The sequence below is a fragment of the Amphiura filiformis genome, chromosome 19 (assembly GCF_039555335.1).
Source record: "Amphiura filiformis chromosome 19, Afil_fr2py, whole genome shotgun sequence".
NCBI lineage: Eukaryota > Metazoa > Echinodermata > Ophiuroidea > Amphilepidida > Amphiuridae > Amphiura > Amphiura filiformis.
Window position 1 is genome coordinate 28645637 of NC_092646.1, and position 18747 is coordinate 28664383.

The following is an 18747-nucleotide window of genomic DNA, read 5'->3' on the forward strand; positions in this document are numbered from 1 at the left end:
CTATTTTCATATTCGGACTAGAGAATCGTTTTTAAAATTCGGATTAAAGGAAGTGTCCGGCAATCACAACATTAGGTCTTATTTGTAAGAAAAATAATTATCAAGCACGAATCACATAATTTTATTTCAATCAAACTCATATTAACCATAAAAACGAATAAAAACAGCCGTCTCTCAACACGCGATATTCAAAATTCCCGCGCCGAAATGTTCTAGAGCAGTGACGTCATGGTTATTTGTGCTCATTTGTCGACAGACTTCATTGAACTATTTGGACGTCACTGCTCTAGCCAATTTCGGCGCGGGAATTTTGAATATCGCGTGTTGAGAGATGGCTGTTTTTATTCGTTTTTATGGTTAATATGAGTTCGTTTGAAATAAAACCATGTGATTCGTGCTTGATAATTATTTTTCTAACATATAAGGCTTAATGTTGTGATTACCGGACACTTCCTTTAAAGAACCTCATGAGGGCCCGAGATATGGCAGCACGAATACCTAATTAGGCCCATTGAAATCAGTGTTAATTGGTCTGGTTCCAAACAGTTGCTACCTAACAATCGGTGGCCTAGCGGTCTGGCGCATCAGAACCATACACTGACGTTTAGTTTAATAATAGCCATGCTCTAGCGACAGGCGGCGTGGGCTCGAGCCCCACCTCTGCCAAGTGTAATTTTTTGACAATTTTATTTAAGGGAAATGGGGCTAGGCGAATTTATATATGGCGTAGGTAGGAGTGGTGTAGGGCGATCTATTCAAAAACTGTATTCATCTATTGCTATGGTAGTTAATCCGATTATTGGGCTATTCCAGATAAAACATGCACCCCCCCCCTATAGAGGGCAACGGAAATCCAGATTTTTTGGTGGTCTTTGGGGCTCGGAATTCCAGCCTATTCTACTTATGCTGTTCCAAATTCCAGCCTATTCTGCCTATGCTTGGCGCAAAATTTCCAGATTTTTCCACCGTTTTGTTGGTCTGAAGGCATAGAGGGTGTTGGAATTCCAGGTTTATTGTGTTTATCCTTGGTTGGATTTCAGACTTTTTGCCTCTGGTCAACAAAATTTCCAGATTTTTCCACCGTTTTGTTAGTCTGAAGGCATAGAGGGTGTTGGAATTCCAGGTTTATTGTAGTATCCTTGGTTGGATTTCCAGACTTTTTTGGTCAACAAAATAATCCATATTTTTGTCCATTGAGTTGCTGGAATTCCAGATGGTTTTGTTAGTAATTTGTCGGGATTTCCAGCCTTTTGTGCAAATAGATATCAGGAATTTCATTCTCTTCCAGTTCAATGCAATTTGTCATTATGTATGTGCATATGTATGTTGGGGGTGTTTTCTCCCACCCCACAAGTTGGTGGTGGGTACTAGTTATAATCATCATGATTGACAGTCCAAGTGACCATGACAACCAACATTCTTGTTGAGTAAGCCTTAATTATTAGTAGCACTTTGCGCACAATCTTGGTAAAGCCATTTGAGTGAGTAGATCTGCGACAATCATGTTGCCTTGCCCACAGGACCTTCAAAAGGCAAACCCGGTCATATACCAGGTATATGATATACACATTTTAGGCTATTCCAGTTAAAAGACATACACCCTGTATTTTTGAGATTGAGTGCAGCGCCTGTGTGGTCGCTCTCACTTGGTCTCTGCAAAGCTCTTGGTAGTGTACCTGTTGTAGGATGGTTTACTCTACAAATTTCACTATGATGTCAGATAAACCAACATAGATCATCATGATGTCATTTATTTGTAGATTTATGTTGCTATTTTGCCATATTTTATCATCTTTTGGTCTATCAAATCTGGACCAAAATTTATCTACACTGGACATACAGTACCATGCACAACACAGAGTTGAATGGACTTCTCATCAAATTGATTCAGAATTGATTATCCTCTTAAGAGGTGATCATCTTCTACATCAGTGTGATTATCTCTATGAACAAGAACTGGTGAAGTGGAAATTAACAGGTATGGAGTGCGAACATCAATCTTATAATACCTCCTCTCGACCATTCCTGACCTTTGCATTGGGTCAACACTATTCTGCTATCTTTTTACATGGACTGAATACTCAATGTAACTACACTGACTGCCCATTAACTGTTGAGACGTGCACAAAGTTGAATTCTCTCAATCTTCTCCGCCACCCCTGTCCTGATCACCATCATGAGACAGAAGTTGTGTCACTACCAAAAAAGAAAAAACGTTGGCGCCACCGAGGTAGGCGTGGAGGAAGACGACTTGCCAAGAAAATTCCTGTTGAAACACCCTTTCAACCTGTACACCCTCATATCTTGAGCACATTGAACAATAACAATCTTACTGGTTCAACCCCCAATAATATGCATGATAATGATTCTGAGAAGTATTTAAATATAAGAATCTGGAATGCCCAGTCGCTAAGAAACAGAACAACAACGATATCGGACTATCTCATTCAGGATAATGTAGACATAATGTTTGTAACTGAATCATGGTTGAATATTAATGATAGTGTTGTGATAGGCGAGTGCACACCACCCAGCTATGACTTCTTGAATTTTCCGCGAGGAACAAGTGATCATGGTGGCATTGCCTTTATTCACAAACAGTCAATGAATGTTCAAATTGTAAATCTTGATTATGATTATACTACCTTTGAATATGCCAGTATTGCTGACCCAATAAATGGTGTCCAATACATAGTGATCTATAGACCACCACCCTCAAAAGAGAATGGTTTCCTTCAGTCAACATTTCTCAATGAGTTTGAAAGTTTCATTAGTGAAGTTGCGTTAATGCCCAGAAAGGTGGTTATCATTGGGGACTTTAACATCCATGTTGATATGCCATACAAACCTGAAGTCAAACGCTTTTTATCTAGTCTTGATACTAGTGGTTTCCATCAGCATGTTATTTCCCCACCCACTCCTATGGTCATATTTTGGATCTAGTAATTTCTAGACTTGATGACAACATTGTCAGATCCTGCTGGGTTCAAGACGATCATTTGTCTAACGCAACTATTTATCATTACACAGTTCATTGTCTCATGAACTGCAAGAAACCAATGTTGACAAAGAAAACTGTTACTGTTCGTAATTTTAAGGCCATTGATCATACTTTGTATAGCAATGATGTTGCTCAAGAACTTGAAAGTATCAATCTTAGTATTTCTCTGGATACGCGCATAGATCAATTCAATAGTAAGATGTTATCTGTTTTAGACAGTCATGCTCCTGAAGAAAGTAAATCTCGCACTATAAGGCCGAGATACCCTGGTACAATGACTCCATAAATGATCAAAGGCGTTTGCGTAGAAAATATGAAAGAAGGTGGAGAAAGAGTCTTTCTCCGGAAGACAAAAAGATGTATGTTAATCAGAAAACCCTTGTTAACCAACTTATTGAAATGGCAAAAACAGAGTACTATAAGGTCAAGTTGAATGCTAGTAATATTAAGGGAGTTTTCCAGACTGTAAATACTCTATTGAACAAAAACATCAAACGTTTGCCTACTGGTTTCTCAACAGAAGTGCTGTGTGACAAGTTTGTCACCTTTTTCAGGAACAAGGTTCTCAAAATCCGTCAAAGTCTTGATGAGGAAACTCATAGTATTGATAATAGTGTGAGTAATGATTATGATGATATTAATATGTGTAGGAGTAGATTTGACCAATTCAGTCAAGTTTCTGAACAGGAAGTGTGTAAGTTGATAACTGGTTCACCATCAAAAACCTGTAAACTCGACTGTGTACCAACTTGGTTAGTGAAAGAGCATTTAAATGTATTCCTTCCGTTTATTACTCATGTCATTAATAGTTCCTTTCATCCGCTATTTTCCCAGATCCATGGGTTGTGCTCTTATCACTCCAATACTTAAAAACCCATCCCTGGACTCTAATGAATTTTCCAATTATCGGCCTGTGTCTAACATCAGCTTCATGTCCAAAATAATTGAGAAAGTTGCCAGCAATCAGCTCAAGGAATACTTGTGTCAGAACAATCTTATTGAGTTGTATCAATCCGCTTATGTTTCCAATAGGAGCACCGAAACTGCTCTCCTCAAAGTGCAGAGTGATATCTTGAATGCTGTAGACAGGCGAGAGGTTGTTTTTCTTGTGATGCTTGACCTGTCTGCAGCATTCGATACTATTGATCATGTTTTGTTATTGCAACATCTTGAAAGCAATTTTGGGATTTCTGGTAAGGCTCTCCAATGGATGAGATCCTATTTAGAGAGTCGTGTGTACCAAGTTCAGATAGACGGTGTTTACTCTCATATACATAAACTGGACACTGGGGTCCCCCAGGGCTCTGTACTGGGCCCATTGGGTTTTATTTTATACACATCTCCTGTTGGTAATATCATACGTAAGCATGGACTTAGTTTCCATGTTTATGCTGATGACACTCAATTGTATATTTCGTTTGACCCTAGAATACCAGAAGCATGTCATACTGCTCTATCAAAACTTGAATTGTGTATCACTGAACTCAGCAATTGGATGACTGTGAATAAATTAAGACTCAATCACAGTAAAACTGAATTTTTCATTGCTGGAACCACCCAAGGACTGAACAAACTCTCTCCTGTTGAACTCAAAGTTGGTAATGAACGGATTAAGCCCAGCACTTCGGTGCGCAATCTGGGGATGATTTTCGACGATCATATGTCCATGACTAAGCACATCAACAGTCTCATGTCTTCTGTCAACTTTCACTTACGGAACATCCGTCGCATCGCTAAATATCTTGATCAGGACACAAAACATCATGTCGTTCGCTGTCTCATTCTCTCACGCCTGGACTATGGCAATGCACTCCTGTATGGAGCCAAATCAAAGGACCTGGACCGTCTACAATCTCTCCTAAACAAAGCCGCTAAACTTATTTTCTGTGCTGACAGACGTGATAGCCCATCACCTCTCCTGGACACTCTACACTGGCTGCCCATACGGGAGCGCATCAAATTCAAGATATGCATGTATGTTTTTAAATGTCTTCAGGGTAATGCACCAATTTATCTCACAAACTTTCTCACTCATAAACTCAAACCTGCTACAGGACCCATGACACGTTCTTCTTCCGATACTACTCTTCTCACCGCTCATGTCGGGGAAAATCGCATTGGAGATAAATCATTTTATGTTTCGGCACCCACACTCTGGAACAGCCTCCCAAGAACCATCAGGGAGGCATGCACACTGCCTAGTTTCAAGAAGGTGTTGAAGTCTCATTTTTATCCATCATATTGACTCTGTTTTTGTTATTGCTTTGTTTTTACGGCGCTTTGATCAAGTTGGAAAGGCGCCCTATTAAATGCTGTTTATGTATGTATGTATGTATGAAGACATTACTTTAGTCTCTCACACAGGGGGTGTAGATTTGAAGTGAAGTCACCCCCCCCCCCCCCAAGAAAATGGTTGCCCTGAAAATAAGCTGTTTCTTTACTCAATTAGTGAAAGTTTCATTGAGTAAAGAAACAGCTTAAAACAAGTACACTACCTTAAAGGAAGGTGACCTGATATATTTGAAAAATCAAATTCTTTAAAACTTATGTATAATATAAAATGTCATCCCTTTCAAGCACTCATGCAAAAAGAACATGTAAATGTTTTTTGTCAATATGCCTAATTCCTAATGGAATTACGGACATTTATACAGCATGATATTGGTATGCCTAGTCTACAGTGTTTTTATTAATGATAATCATCATGATCATGTAATATATTGATTTCAAGTGAAAGGCCCTATTTTTCTCATAAACATATTGAAATTATAAGTTCCAACTCAGTGTATTTCTGAAGATATCATCAAAAAACTGCCTAATTAGTCTCAAAATATGGTATACCATATTTGAGACTAATTTGACAGTTTTTTTATGATTTCTACGGAAATATAACGATTTGGAACGCCAAATGTCAATATCCCGGGGTCAATATGTTTATGAGAAAAATATGAGCTTTCATCTGATACCAAAATCAGCATTTTGATGAGGTAACTGGGTGGGGGATGAGATTGTCAACCAGGTTACCCACCTTTAAGTTAATGAAAACAAGTTCACAGAAAGCAAGCGCACTTCGCGAGGGTTTTATTTTCGCGGATTTCGCGAATGGAGTTCCATCCGCGAAATTAACACCTCGCGAATACTAGTATATATAATAATGTATTACAAGTATAGGGCAAGACTAAGCATCGCGAAAATAACAATTGCAAAAATGATTCTGTACTGAACTCCAAATCGCAAAAATAACTGTACGCGAAAATTACCACTTAAACAGTAATTATATTAGGAGCAGAGAAACTCTCTGGACTGACCAAGTCAATACTATTACGTAATTGTTTGTTCATGGTACATTGCACACATAGATAGTGCACACACACTTCCATCCACGCAGTACAAAGTGTTATCTGTTTTCAAATTTACTGTGTGCTTTTAGAATATTTTTAGCAGATTTGGGTTTTCCGGAATTGATTGATTTTCAATTATGTATACAAATTAAATTTAGCGTCAGTTTTTGTTAATATTTAGTTAAGTTTTATAAAATGTTGCAAATAAAAAAAAATTAATAGTATCAAAGGCTACGAAAAAACCTTCTCTACGGGCCCAACCGACCTGGAATTTGTGTTTTGAGAATTAAAAACCCATTTATTTTGCTTAAATCATAGAAAATATGTTTGTAAAAATTCTTCAGATTTTGGTGATATTTTAGCGTAATTTCAAGATAGCCTCTCTCTAGAAAAACAAGCAAAAAAGACCCGACCCTATACTTGAAGTTGAAAGGTTGTCGCCAAAAATACAATAAATAACATGACACCAAAAACAGAAATTTTGACAATAATAGTTTTTTTCTGATCATTTTAATGTAAATTTTGACCAAAGTATCAGTAAATTATGATATAGCGAGATTACACATAAATATAAAATTTGAAATGATGCTCCCCGCCTAAAAAATCCGGACATTGGGTTTTTTTTTGGCATGTTTTGCATTTGGAAAATGTTCCATTACAAACCAAATGTCAGACGAATTCGTCTCTATGGACATGATGGATAGGCTTCTGAGGGATGGGCCTCTATGAATCCAATATCATACTAGCTAAAACTACTGTTCTTTGAATGGAACAAAATGCAGATGTTCAATCGAAATACATCTTCTCTGATGTTATGCAAAATATAGTAATATCAAATATCCCTTTTATTCACGGGATGTGATTAATTAGCATATTATAAATTTGATGAGGAATTTTAATATTTATATGCCATTGGGTTTTGTGTAGGGGATGGAGGAAAAAAACTTTGATTGATAATGCCATTAAAATATTAAGATACCCTGCATCTCATTTCTATTAGTACTAGGCTTTATTTAATTAACTCATTATAATTATAATTGAAGTTTTGCTTTTGTAAAACCAGAGAAGATGTAAAAGAAGGAGATAGATCCAGCTATCCTCAAACAAAATATGTGTGTTGCCGCTCATTCAAAAGCAATCACGCTATTTAGGTTTAACAATAAAATACAACAAAAGGGTTCGAACCCTTGACGGGTGTGATACACAAGTTGCTGCTTACTGGTTTTAGGGAAAGGTCAGTGTCTGTATACCATCAATACCATGCATACCATGCATGCAGATCCTAACATCCAGTTTATTTCAAATAAAATATGACCGAAGTTCCATGGCATATAATAATTTTGCACGCTTGGTTACGCTTTCAACCTCTACGATTTATGATACAGACTATTTTCAATTATCAAAATATCTTTATTAGGTTGGCAGGAAATGACAGGAAAATACATTAAAACAATAAAATATAGATGATCAAAAATCATCCCGTTTCTAACAAAATCCTAAAACACTCTCCTAAATAATTAATATATATTCCAAAATGGGCGGATTTTTTGGAATCTTTACAAAACTACATTTCTTTCTTATAGTATCCACGTGCGGTATCCCTGCAGAGCAACATCAGGTACTTAACACACACGTGTCATACTTTCAAGGAATTATCTATAGAAACATTGGATATGGTTTCAATTCTGGAGTGAAAATTAATCAACCGTAGTCGGCAAGGCACATCACATCAAAGGCTACTTTCAAGTAGATGTGTAACTACTTGAGAATAAAGGACTATGAATAGGTGCGACAGGATAACCTACGGGATTATCTCAAGGATATAATTCCGTTCTTCCTCCTTCTTTTTCAACTTTCCTGGTAAAACCTACAATGTTCTTAGCACATCTAAAATTCTCCTGCATGCTGGTTGAACATAAAAGGTTGAATAACACATGGAGATTAAAAGCTATTAAAAAACGTAAGTAAACAAAATCAAATCTGGTAATTTGCACAACTTTAACCACGCACAGGGGTGTACATGTGTATGTGTAACAGAACAAGATCTTGTTCATGGTTGTTTGTTTAACCATGGATAAAGATAATTATGCTCTTCAAACACATTAAAGGTTCCATGACTTGGCAAACAAAGTTATACACACTTGTGTTTATAATACATGCAGTCTTCACAGTCACTCCAGGCTATGTTTTGGATCGGGGGGGGTCTGCTTGATCAGCAGAAGAGATATTTCTCCCAATCTTCTGGTATTACAGTAAAGCTATCATTTGCTGCATATTTTGCTCAAATTTGTACTTCTTACATGATTGTAGTTGCCCAATGCTATCTGAAATACCATGTAAAGGACTAAACCTCCAAAGTAAAATTTAGAGTTTTTATAATAAAACTGGGATCCCCCAAAGCTCCACAGTTAAGCGGCTAAGTCGGTTTTTTACTTTTTATCATTATTTTCGCTTAGTTAAAACTGAGACTAGTAAACTTGAGACTGTTGGTTTACTAGTCTCAGGTTAAAATGATCAGAAGACCCCCTTGACAGATAAAGTGTTATGTAGTAGTAATATTATGTAATCATAGTAATTTTTGACAAAAAAGAAGAATAAAATTAAAATTTTACCAAAATCGTACATTATGTCTTTTATCATCAATCTCCAAAATAGGAAAGATAAGTGGTTTATGGTAAAACCAAATATATCGAACGTAATCAAAACAATAAAATAATTATTTGGCCAAAACAACAACAACAAACAAACATTTTATTGTCCCTGTCCCTTTGAGGGATTCTGATTTTCGCCAGCTAAGAGCTGGCTATCTAATTCGGAGATCGTCTTTGTTTGATAAAGAGATTACGGGGTACTAGCATTGGTTTGAATTACTTAGCGGAAATTTTTATGGTGAAAATATATGTAAGACATGTTATTCGATTTGTAAGAAAAGAAAGTATGTTTTGCCGTTTCAACGAATGAAAACGAGTGAGAATTTCAAAAGTTATGGTTTGAAGGAAATATGACATTTAAAGTTATATGCCAGGCCTATAATAGTTTCCACAGCATGTCAACGAAAGAACATGATAGTATCCTTGTTATCAGGCGTTCTTAGATTTACATTTTCAGACCTCCTGGAAATCAGCACAGCATGAGATGTGTGTATTGATAACATGATTAAAACCTTTATGGACGTAAAAGTCAAAGTAAAAATATCCTATATCCTGATGTATCGTTTTATGGATAAAAATGAAATAATTGATATCTTAAACATCAGTTTTGTCTTTTCAACGGGAAAAATTCGATGTAATTTCAGGGCCTATTTTTGATATGGGTATAATTTATATACATGTAGGCCTATTGAACAATATCAGTCTTTATACATTTTATAATGTGATATGCATAAATTGCGAATTAATATAAAAATTAATATAAAATTAATGTACATGTATAAGGCAAGTAGGATGACAGTTTTCAGCCAATTAACTAAAAACTGCAGTGTATTTCTTTATATTAATAATGAGCAAGGCAGAAAAGACAAAAAGACAGAACAATTTGGAGTAATTAATTGAAGAGTTGACAGGAAGTTATAGGAGTTAATATTTGTTCAATTACACGGTTGACGATGAAAATGCAATGCGAACACCACCTGGTTTGGTGGACTGTCATGAAACATGATGGATCATAAAAAAGAGTGATCCTAAAAATGCCTTCCACCCAAACTAATTACAAGACCTCTTCTGCATTGAAGCTGGCTTTCCCTTTAAAAAGGAATTTTTATCTTCTTCTTTTATTTCTTGCATAAAAGTGGAAAATTAAAGTTAACATACGGTATTGGCAACATAATTTGCTTCTCCTCTTAATGATCAATTTTGCATTGTAGAAAAAAAAAAAAAAAAGTTCTCCTCTTTTTTTTTTTTTTTTATCAGTAGTTTGTAGCTGTGGGCCTACTATGGAGTGCAGCCTGTAGTCTTACTGACTTGCTTTTAATACTGACTTTCTAACCTTTTATAATTTTATAATATATAGTTACCCCTTTGGCTCTAAAATCATAATTGCAAGACTCTGAATTTGTAAAGCTATATAGTTAGTATAGACCCTACCGAATTCTGGCCACTCGTCCTTTATATTTAAATAAAAGTCTCCCCTCCATAAAGTACCACGGGGCAATTCGCAAAATAATACCATAACACAGGTGATAAGTGTGAATGGTTGTGGAATCGAACTAGAGAAATGGCCCTCTGTCACTTAGAACTTAAAACCAACTTCAGCCATTTCAATTGTTATCCATTCCAGATGAGTTTCCAGATGAGTAAGAAAAAATGTAATGCTAATTTATTGCACATGCTGAGGAAGCCTGATTACCTTTTTAAAATAGCTGAGTGGGAGGGTTTTCAATGAAATATTTTTTCACGGCAGTGAAATGATGCCACTTGCCCCCACATCTCATATTACTATTTAGCCCTTAAACCCGGCAAAGAGTCTACTCAGTGTAGGATTTTTTTTGCCTTTTTTATAAATATGTTTGCAATTGGCTTATAGCCGTCTCATGCTGCCAATACATACCCGATTGGTTAATCAAACTAGCAGGTCATGATCAGGCCTAATCACAAAGTAAACATATCATCTGTATAGAAAACTATGCAGCAGGCGACTTACTTCAGAAAAAGTTCAATATAACTACATTGCATAAAACTAAGCCCATTATCTATAGTTAATTGGACAAATGTTTATTGACTCTTGTAATAACCCATGTGTAGGCCTATAAACCTGTATAATATTGGTGTTCATAAAAGCAGGACTATGAGACAAATATCCCTGACCCTGACAAAAGCTAGCAAGAGCAAATGGCAGTGTAATTTGTTTACTATAGTGATAAGGCATCTTGCATACATGTACAATTTTCTTCGTAGTTTATAGCCAAATTTGTTTCCTGTAGGTGGCTTAATAAAAATTCCTTTAAAAAAGGAATGGGCGCCCAATGTGAGCTTGGTCGTGACGCGTGATGTGTTGAATTTCATGGTGTTTAGATTTGGTATTATTATCTCATGAAACCCGGTGACACCTCATTATAGAAATCAGACCTGTTGATAGGTTGTAAGAGGATAGCCTTTTCCAGGCACGAATTGGGCCATATATAAAGAAAGTTTTGCTACTTTGCGACGCAATAAAAACCCTAAATGCAAAATGAGATCCTGTAGGTGGCTTCCGCGGTGGCTTAAAATACTAAATGCAAAATGAGGTTTTTAAAAAATATTGTTTTTCAGAGTCAAGACACATGTATCATTATTAAGCCTCATATCACTTATTTATTGTCGAATAAGTGCAGAGTAGGTTAGATATGAATATTAAATGTTAGACCAAAGTAGCTCAAAGTACATGTACTATACACCTGATCCGTGAACTTGTTTTTTTTAAGACAAATTCTTGTTTGTGTAAAAACTGAAGCATCATATGTGTAAAAGAATATTTGAATACATACATACATACATACAACGGCATTTATATAGCGCAATTTCAAAGAAATGATCATTGCACTTTACATAAAAACTTACCCTACTTAAAAGACTACAAGTAAACAAAAATTAACTGTAGCCTACATCATATATATAACGATTCGTGATACCCAATAATGCTATATAATAAGGTCCCCACTAAAGATTACTGTTTCGTCTTTATGGGAATTTTATCTTTTAATATCTTGAAGGACTTTGGGGACCTACGTGGACTTTTACTATAAATTGCAAAAATCCAGACAGTCTTACAAGAAAAATGGTAGGCTGACTAGGCTCCCTACCTTGCAGAGCATGTGCGTGCACGAAATCAATTGTGTATGTATCATAGGCCCCTCGTATTGTCTGTATGCACCTGAGAATTCAACAATATTAATAATGGTAGCTCTACACATTAATGTTTTTAAGCAGATAAAATTCCAAAATATGGTACGTTTTCTGTCTTTGCTTGTCACATGGTATGTTGAAGTAATTGAAGGTGTGATTATATGTTCAAATTTTCAAGATGGCCCCAACAAGTCAGTTGGCTGAGCGGTAAGGGCGCTGGTAATATGTCGATACTGTATACATGATAGCGGTGCACCGTGGGTTCGAGCCCCACCTCTGCCGAACTAAATTTCCTTTTTTTTTTAATTTCATATTATGTTAGGGAAATGTGGCTGGGAGAATTTATGTATGACGAAGAGTGGTGTGGGTCTATAGGTTCATCCCCTGCAATGGTGATCCCCAGCTTGACTTGGGTCTTCACTCTTCATTCTAGCTTGTGCGAAGATTTTGTTTTATAGGCCTATACATTTTTCTAAAACAGCATCACACTCACTCCCACAGCCCACACTCCCACACAGCACACACAACGCATGCGCATCATAGTAATAGTATAGACATATGATATCCCTATTAAATATTTTGAGCTCAAAATGTAGAAATATACACTTTGAGCTCATCTTAGGGACGCACCATTAGATTCCCAGGGTGGGGGTAGGAAGAAAAAAAAAAAAAAGGCTAAGCTTTACTATACCCTACCACATTTGGCCGTCGCCGAAGCTACCCTAGTTTTAGCCCTGCTACACCGACGGCGCGAAACTCGATGATAGGATTACATTGAATGATGTATGGATTAACTCACTTAAATAAATCACTTAATTCAGCAAATTAAATAAACGAACGAGAGAGATTCAAAACAACATTGTAGTAATTTAATTAATAATACCACTATACAATGAAGAAGAGGAACATTAGTAAATTTTAAATTTAATTAATATTCATAATTATTGCTTTGCTTCCCATAATCAGCCAGGAATCATGCATAATGATCGGTTTCCATTCATTAATTATCTTATTTGAAGAAGAGATAACATTAACTTTTAACAATACTCAGTCATTAATTACCGTATAATATGTAAATTATGATGCACATGAGGAAGGTTACCGTTGTTGCAGGGCTACAGCGACTTCGCCGTTTGATAATTATAATTAATCAATTAATTAACGTTCTTAAACGATTAACTTTTATCAATATTCAGTCATTAATGTTATGCCCATGAGGAAGGTTATCGTTGTTGCAGGGCTACAGCGACATCGCCGTTTGATAATTAATGAATTAATTAACAAACAAACAAACTTTATAAATATTCACCCATTAATGCGATGCCTATGAGTAAGGTTATCGTTGTTGCAGGGCTACAGCGACATCGCCGTGTGAACTTTGAACGACATTTTCTCAACAACCCTACTACCGATTTCCATGATTTTTGTACCAAATATCTTCTTTTTAAAAGACCTTGCTAAGTATAGGCCTAAATGATAAAAATTATCATGATTTTACGTCGTTCATAAAACGCCCCTACCACTCACAAGCTTTACTTTACATTGACCGCGTTCTTACGTTCAATACAAATCTGAATAAAGATGGAAGATAACAGTTCTGTTTCATTCACAATGTTTTGTTGAACTTGTAAAAGAAATGTCTTATGATGCTTATTTTTCACCTAATTAGTCGGGACTGTATGACCATTTTCTTCTTAATTAACTTTTCAGTGGTCACGGTCCTGTTTTTATTTATAAAAAACTGCAAAGTATGAAATCACATAAACCAGTGTATACGTCGTTCATAAAAGGCCCCAACCAGTCCCGGCGGTGGAGTTTAGTCGTATCTTCCAGTCCCTGTTCTTCTACAGGCCGTGCCATGGTAGCAACGGTGAAAACAGCAAAATGAGAATAACAAAACAGGTCTTGTCCGGTGCGGCCATGATCTGTTAATACAAAACAAAACAAAACCAGTTTATAGGGTCGCACCATTACATATCCAAAAAACACTGCTCCACCTCGGACACAAAAAAAGAAGAAAATATTGATGTCATAAGTGAAATAAATTGTCACAGTTAGTGAAGGAAAATTGTGACGTATCATGTCAAAAGGAGACACTTTTGGGCAGGCTCATTAATGGAGAAATAGCCAAAAATCTGCCGGTCGGTGATTTTTTCACAATTTGGGTTTGTTGCGAATTTGTGATGCTATTAATGCTAAGAATATTGTCTGATAATTTCAGACCGGAATATAACTGGCATCTTGTAGTTTTTGAGACATATTTCAAGTTAATTCTTACTCTCAACATTGTCAATAATATTTTTAAAGGCCGATATCTCAATTTCCAATTTTATAATACCATAACTTTCGAACTCAATATCTTCGCTTAGGAATATCCAATTTCATTGGGGAAAACGGCGTTGTGGAGCAAAATATCTCTATATTTAAAAAACACAAAATTCATAACCTGCCCAAAAGTGTCTCCTTTTGACATGACACGTCACAATTAATATTTGACTATTATTTTTTACCTTTTATATTGCACATTTTTCTCGCGCATTAGTTCGTGAAAAGTAATTATGTGAGCAAAAACACTTGATTCACTCTACTTCACAGATTTTCACCCAATTCGTTTATTTAGCTTTATTTATTGGTAAAGAGGAGCTATCGCGTGCTCGCAGAGCGGGTACGCGGAGTATCAACGGGCGTGTGCGCGGAGTACCGACGGGCGCAGTGCGGGTATCGGAAAGCTTTACAGTGTGCATGTGACTAATTTACAGGTGCATCTCATCGGACCAGAACCAGAATATTGATCACTAAGAGACGCAGGACTATATCATAGTAGTTTAAAAGGTCAGGGCAGGTATATGGGTAACGGGTGTTTGGTAATTAGAGATAGGCATAATTTATTATGAGTACCACCCAACCCGAGAACCGCGAAATCTAGTCTTTAATAATAATACGCTATTCTCTGTAGGTTTGTAGATTTGTCTGTAGATTTGCCTGTTTGTCTGATGCCGTTAGTAGGTTGTACGGGGCTCAAACTCAGTGGGTGGATATAGTTCTGTCCTGGCAAGAAGTTTATGTTCGTTAAGTCATCCGACCCCGGGGCCCCTCTTAGGGGAGTCGCCTCTCTTACTCTCCATAGGTTGCTGTTGTCAGTCTCTCTTATTCACTAGTGAATCTACACAATTTGATAGACTGATATTCACAATATGCAATTTGATTAGGGGAAAGCTATTCCAGAGGGATTATGTAGCCTAAATTAAATGGAACAGCCATTTCAGAGGGAGTATGTAAATTAAATTGGACGGCCTATTTTGTGGCCATTTCAGAAGAAATATGTAAATTAAATAGAACCGCCAATGGGTATGTGATTTAACTGGAACAGCCTTAACGTTTACGTCATCTATTTGTTAACGTATATGTCATTTAAATTTATATTATAGCCTAATTACGCTATTCTCTGTGGATCTGACTGTTTAAGTCCTACGTGTATGGGGTGGTGCTAGTAACAATATCATTCGCGAGAAAAAATCGCACTTTTAGTGCTAAAATGGGGGTAAATGCAAATAATTGCAAATGTTTGTAAATTTTGTCTCTGTATTTCGAGCCGGGGACGCATCTACCCCCCCCCTCCCTTTCCCACAGTATGATGGTTACAGTTGGTAATTGATGCTAATTTATGGTGCGGTGGGTGTTGACAATTTTGCATAAGAATACACCCATGCCACCCACAACATCCTTTGCAGAATAGATAATAACATCACTGCTCTTCTTTATGTTTGGAAACTCGTGTCAAAAAAACCCTTTCTCAAAATTGAGTATAATATTGTTGTGTAATCAGCACAGGGGCTATTTTAACGTGCCTCCTGGCACGTTCGTGCAGTGAGATTAAAAATCCGTGCTGTGAGAATTCAAAATTCGTGCTTAAAATATATATGGGCCATTAAGATTCAAAACTGCGTTTTGTGCCAAAATAAAGTAAACTTGCTCAATTTTGCACGCTTTGCGCACACTGCTAGTCCATCAAATACCAGTCGTCACCTTCATTTTGAGCTAAAATAGTATGAAATTAAGCATTTTCGCGCGCTTCGCGCAAAAATGTCCCAGTAGAATCGGCACAAATAATGCTCGTCCTCCCCTTTCCATGTTAATGCTTCAGCATCTTATTATGTTCCAGTTTGAGGCCATTTGAGGTCATGACAATTGTCCAAATGTTTATACCCATTTTAAAGAGCACACCGCTAACTCAACGCGCCATTCGTGTAACCCTTGTAAAAATATATAAACTGTTTTGAGGCATTTGGGGCCGCTCTTTGGACTAATAACCAGAGAGAGTGGCGTATTATTGCTTAAATAAAAGTGTAAAGCTATATGCATGAATTTGAATCGCCATTGCCAAAGTCGCATTTGTACAATTATCGAGAAAATCGGTCCGCGAATTAAAAAGTGGGCAGAAACAGGTTTCCAGCCTTGCAAGCCAAAAACAGTGAGGGTTTTGTTTACGGGCTCGTACCGGGAAAACAAGATGAAAGACTACCCATGCACTTTGCAACATAATATAAAACTTTCATCGATTTGTAATCGACTGGTTATTATCAAATATTGGAGATATTGCCCCAAAGGCCTCCAAACGAGCAAAAATTTGCCTTTTACGTGTATTTCAATGGGGCGATTATTTAGTATAGTGCGCGTGGTTTGCGCGCATTTGTCCCGGTAAAGTAATTTTAGTCCATGAAGCAGGTCATTGGGTCGACTTGGAAATATTATTGTGCTCCCCTTGGCCCGACGAAAGTCAAAAAGCAAGGACGCAGCCTGGAATGAGGCAAACTGATAACACCTCCGGCTCAACGGGGACAAAATCGATTTAAAAAATACAGTACAGTGGATCTGGACCTCTTCTTTTGGGCCCATTTACAATGATTTATGACAAACATTCACCATAATTATGGAAAACTTGGTGTGAAAATCAGGCTTAACATTGGCAAATACGCCTTTCCTCAACCTATGCTCGAGGAATCCCCTATAAGACCATATATAATTATTGAAAATATGAAAGATTTTGTCAATTTGCGCAAAATAATATTTACCCTCATTATTGCCATATTAAAATTTAGTAGGGCCTATTATAATGTGGGAAGTTTCGAGCGCTAATCGCGTCTTCACCACATTGTGTTAATGGATTGTAGACATCCCCGGGACTCCAAATGCCAGGACAAAATTAATCAAAAGCTGTCATGTGCATCTTTCTTTGGTCAGGTTTTAGGCCACAATAATTATCCACATTTGGCTGGCTCATTTTAACATTAAAATAGCAAATTTTCGCGCGCTTCGCGCGCATTTGTATTGGTAAACTAATGTTAGTGGCGTATTAGCGGGTCAATTTGAAGATGTCTACGCGAGGTCACAAATGTGGCTGACCTGCCTAAAATAAGTACGTGATGTCACAAATGTGTCACCAAAATGAGAGACTTTAACGCGTAATTTTTAAAAATCTCGAGCATAGGCAGCGGAAGCGGAGGACTTCCCTAAACATCATAATAAAAGAAAAATTAAAGCAATATTTGCCCTGTGAATCTTCTCTTTTATTCCAAAAAATACTGTGTTTGGGGCCAAAAATAGGGTCAAACTGCACAATTTTGCGCGTTTCGCGCGCATTGGTCCACAATACCGAATTTCACATTCAATGGGGGCTAAAATCAAACCGGCAAAAAATATGCTTGCACCTCTAAATTTTAATGCTTCCGCCACCAATGCTTGCCAAGTGAGTGATTTTTTTGATTAAAATAGCCCCTGAATCAGCAGATAATAAATGGAAACATCGTTGATGTATTTATTATCGTTTATATATAATATAAATAATAATAATAATAATAATAATAATAATAATAATAATAATAATAATAATAATAATAATACATTTATTAAGAGCGCACTATTGCACACCAAGCGGCCTCTAGGCGCCGAATACATAAAACAGCATTTATAAAAACTACAAACTTATCAATATACAAAATATGAATTTAACTTAAAAATTAAATAGATAAAATAAAAACTATGCATAAAAAGGCAGGCCAGCTGTACAGTACAAAACAATATGGGCAAAAACAGTAAAAACACAACCATCTCCATCCAAAGGTTGGAGACTGGGTAAGAAGCATGAGAGACCCACCGATGTAGCACAAGTGCCAATCTGTGGGCCTCACATGCCCCTCAAACAAAACCAATCCAATTTTAAATATATAATAAAAATACACGCAAAGAAAACACTATTCTCATAAATAAATAACAACATGACAAATAATTAAGCAAACAAACACAACCATCTCCATCCAAAGGATGGAGACGCCTGTGTAAGAAGCATGAGAGACCCACCAATGTAGCACAAGTGTCAATCTGTGGGCCTCACATGCCCCTCAAACAAAACCAATGCAATATATAATAAAAATACACGCAAAGAAAACACTATTCTCATAAATAAATAACAACATGACAAATAATTAAGCAAACAAACACAACCATCTCCATCAAAAGGATGGAGACGCCTGTGTAAGAAGCATGAGAGACCTACCGATGTAGCACAAGTGCCAATCCGCGGGCCTCA

At 36.7% G+C, this 18747-nt stretch overlaps 1 long non-coding RNA gene across 2 annotated transcripts in view; it reads right to left on the reverse strand.

Annotated features, from left to right (window-relative positions):
• LOC140141148 (uncharacterized) overlaps window positions 1–18747 on the reverse strand; it is a 105098-nt gene that overhangs the window by 49968 nt on the left and 36383 nt on the right. Inside the window, exon 3 of one of the 2 annotated variants that reach the window (XR_011857361.1) lies at window positions 13124–14086. The exons of the other annotated variant lie outside the window; for it this stretch is intronic. This is a non-coding gene — a long non-coding RNA (uncharacterized lncRNA). Of the gene's footprint in view, window positions 1–13123; window positions 14087–18747 lie in introns of those variants that run through there. 2 annotated transcript variants of the gene reach the window in all.